Consider the following 4,248-nt stretch of genomic DNA (forward strand, 5'->3'; position numbering starts at 1 on the left):
AGATTCAGTCTAACTGGGAATATTAACATATCATTGTAAATATTCCACACTATTTACAACCCCCCAGTAGTCCTCAATTGCTATATTTCCACGTTCATGGACCATGTGTTAATTGTCAAAAAAGTTTTAATTCAGCAGAACTGGAACATGTTTGTAGGTGTGGCAAACAGAAGAGATGTATTACCAGACACTGACCTTTCCTGCAGAGTCAAGATAAAGATTCTTCAGAGTCAGAGTCATGATCCTTTCTGTCCTTGGTGCAGAGTGCAGCAGAAGCTTTTTCCTGTGGGTAGGTTATTAGGAGATTAAGGATATTTTACGGATTGTTAGTTTTGACTGGGTTCAGTTTCTCTGGGAGTTGCGTTTTACATGCTAAATCCATGTCAGTCCAAGTGGATCTTATTATAGATAGCCAAGGCATTTGTGTACTATGAGTGGTTTGAGAATTTCTGATAGCAACCTAGGGATTTTAATTTTAACCTTTTTATTGATTATGGTGAAACATTATCAGGGAACACTGTGACCTCACCAATCTAGCTGCCATCGTACAAAAGTTGCTCAGACCTGTGTATGCTGTCATGACTTACTGGAGTCTCAGAAGACCCTTTCTTGTGTGTGCAACAGCATAGTTTCACAAGCTTTTATTTTAATGGGGGTATTGTGCTAGTCATCTCCCTTCCCCAGTTTTGTGCGGGTGTCAGCCAGTGAAACCCAGGGGCTACTGAGGCTAAAAATCAGTTTGTTTCTGTACTACCGTTATTCTAGCATAGAATGAAAATGATTTTTGTTGGATTGGCACATGGCCTCTCAAGACCAGCTGGGCAAGCAGCACTGAGTCAGGGGCTGCAGGAGAGGGAGGACCAGAGGGAAACGTGAGCGGTGACAGAGAGGGATGGTCGTGGGGGAAAGGATTACCATACTTAGAAGAACAATTAAAGATTCCCCATTCTGGCACCTAGTGAACATCAGAGCAGTTACCTCCTGTTTTGTTTCCATGTTTAAGTGCTGCAGGCACTGGAGACCACGGGCGGAATTAGTCACTGGCAGGCAAATGTAGCCTGAGAGACTGCTGTGGCACCTGAGCCATATGAGGTAACATAGCATGTGATGGCATTTTTAAAATTTAAATACTTATTAAAGAATAGCTTAATATTGTCTAATATGAATGCACATATAAATGTGTACATATATGTGTGTAAGTATATATATATGCCACCTAAAAAAGCAGTGTTTCTGCCTTCAACAATACTTCACAATTCAACAGAAAACTGCAGACATGTTCATATCTAATTAAACGGTTTCTGATCTAGGATTGCCTATTTTTTCCCTCTATTTAATGAGATTCCTCTAGCAAGAATGGAAAATAGTGGTTTTTCTCTTTTCTTTATGTTTTAAATAATCTTTATGCTTCCATATGGCTTGCATGACTGGGCCTTATCATTTATAGATTACAAAGTCACAATTAAGGTCCTAGATAAGACTAACGAGTTGAGCATAGCAGATAGAAATGCTCTTTTATTTTTTAAATTAAATTCTAACTAAATTTTAAATCTGCAAAGAAGGCATAAATTCACAGTGCAGTATTGGTTACAAAGAGTGAATTTGTCTAATGAGTCAATTCTGAAGAATTCTATGAGGCCTAACAAACAAATAAAAGTTGCATGGCTTGGTGTGATCTTCCCCACTCACTGTTCCATCATGCCATGAAAACTGCATTATTCTTGATAATGATGCTAAATGAATTTTTTAAGGACTCATTCTTTAAAGCAGAAGTTTTTTAACTGGATATTACCCTGGATGTGTATACAATGTTTATGCAGTTGTCATTCAGCAGTCTTGTATTTTCCACTCTTGGTGGGAAATTTTGACCGAACTCTAAATTAATTATTACTTGTAAAAAGATGTGTGGTGGTTCTCTAGTAAAAGAATATGTTTTAACAATACTAATCTGAGATGCTTTTCACTTTTGTGTTAAACTTTCATCACCCGAGATCAAGTAATCCTAACCAGGTGGTTACACTTTAGCATGGAATGAAAGGAGGGGAAGGGGTGAGCTCTGGCTGTAGGGTGAGGTCCTCTTCTGATAACATGTGCTATCTTTGTATGTTTGCTTGAAATGAGGTATGTGAAGACTATCAAATATGTGTTCTCTTGCTTGTGTTAAGTTTAACCTTATTTATCTCAGCAGCAGCTCTGAGTCTATACCGCTCCTTATGAAGTGGAGGAATAGGCTTGCTTATTTATTATTTTTTATTGTTTTCTGTTCCAGTGAGTACAGATTAGGACAGGGAGAAGGAAAACTACAAAAGCTGGTGGAAATTCCTGCAGTGGAGAAAGTCCTGTGGTGCACTAATCTTTGAATTCTCACATGCACTGGACTTTGGCTCTCCAGAACTATGAAAAACATTAATTTAAGAAAATGGAACGGGGACTACAGAAGGGAAAAACCTTCAGAAACATATATGTGTGCAACCCTCTGTACTACCAATTGGGGGGCAGAGCTTTCCTCCTTGTGTAAGTGCAGGTGCTCCCTTGAGGTCTCATGAATACTCTGTACTGGGGGTGTCAAACTCATTTTCACCGGGGTGGGGGATCACATCCGTCTCTCAGTTCCCTTCAAAAGGCCGAATGTAATTTTAAGACTGTATATATGTGACTACTCCTACATCTATACAGACCTAAAATTACATTCGGTCCTTTGAAGGCAAACCCTGGTATAGTGCATCCATGTAACACCATAGGATCAAGATGTGCTGAAATTTGAGTGTGAGTTTCGTGTTCTTATTCCTTCAGACAAGCATGTATTTATTCAGGTTGCTTTAAATTACTTTTCATTGATCCAGATATTTCATACTGAGGCTAAATTATTAAAAGGTCACATACAGTAATTAAAAATATATTCTCCTCATGAAAACCGAAGCTTATTAACTTTTAATTAAGTCAGAAAAAAATTTGAAAAGCATAATTTTCTTATTCAGCAGCTTTTCCTTGACTATACTTTGCTTTAGGCACACACACTCAAGGATACAGTAGTGCATTTGTTTGCTTTTTAAAACTATTATTAAACGCATTACAAATTCTTTATCCCTGTGTGCAATCAGCAGAGCTTTCACCTTGTTCATCTTTGCAAAGTCTTCATTGCTGGTGATGATATTTGAGCCTGGAGGAATTGTGGTAAGAAATTTTAAAACTGCTGTGATGTAGAGATCAAAAAAATGTGTGTATATGGGTCAGGATAGGTCAGTATAAAGATTTTAATAGTGGAATAACTATAGTATATGTGTTTAAAGCAAGTCCTCAGGTATTTAATGTGCCATGTAATTTTTTTGTTTAGCTGTATACAACTTGTCTCCCAGAAGGAGATGACCTTAGCTGATGCGGGGCCTCAGATAAGCATTCTGCAGTATTTTTAAACAAAATATATAAAATTTACCAGTCTCCTTTCACTCCTAAACCTCTACCTGACACCACACCTCCTACATTTGACAGCCTCCGAGCACTCATTTCAGCAAAATACAGTCCTCTTCTAGCCATGTTCCTCATCTGCCCTGTTTTGCTAGCAGGTTGCTAGTGTCTGTGCCCACAGCTTTTGTTCTAAGACGTTTTCTTAATTTGCTTTGTCATGTCCTCAGTTTCCTCTGGAAAATGGAAAAATTCATCTCAGTTACGAAGGAGGTGTTTGACAAAGTTCATCTTGGGAGACTTTCTGGAAGCAGCACTTCTTCCTTGCCTGTGGCTCAGGGACAGCTGACTTATTTTCCTTATCTAGGAACTGACTGAAGAGAATCTGTTGCTTTTACAGCTGTCAAGTGTATCTGACAATATTTGTCCTTGTATTCATGTGCATGCTGTAGAAGTCTTCAGAAGGCACATGCTTTATCCTTTTGTTTTCCTGATCTTAGATCCCCAGGAGGTAAAAGAGAGTTAAATAAAATGTAGAGAAACTTTAGTATCAGAGTTTTCAATATCGTTAAGGGGTTTAATTTATTGTAATTGTTCAAGGCTTTTCTGATTCCTTGTGGATCTATTTCTCCCTCATTAAGATTAAGTTCATGGTGAAGGCTAGAAAAATATGACATTTAATGCAATCCTGTTCTTGCTGCTATGGAGACATGCCTTGTAGAGTGTGTCTACTTCACTTTGGTCTACCACAGCATGATAAGTTCAGCACATTTCTACCAGATGTTGCTAGCTTCGTGTCTTTGTTAATAGCTTAACGTTCATGTAAGTTTCATACTTGTCAACTTA

General features: G+C 38.2%; 1 long non-coding RNA gene across 1 annotated transcript; it reads left to right on the forward strand.

The window, feature by feature from the left end:
• Window positions 1-228: 228 nt before the first annotated feature.
• Window positions 229-3,358, forward strand: LOC135579073 (uncharacterized). Its single transcript, XR_010471449.1, has 3 exons — window positions 229-289; window positions 1,004-1,092; window positions 2,270-3,358. It is a non-coding gene; the product is annotated as an uncharacterized LOC135579073 (long non-coding RNA).
• Window positions 3,359-4,248: the final 890 nt, after the last annotated feature.

The sequence above is a fragment of the Columba livia genome, chromosome 3 (assembly GCF_036013475.1).
Source record: "Columba livia isolate bColLiv1 breed racing homer chromosome 3, bColLiv1.pat.W.v2, whole genome shotgun sequence".
Classification (NCBI taxonomy): Eukaryota; Metazoa; Chordata; class Aves; order Columbiformes; family Columbidae; genus Columba; species Columba livia.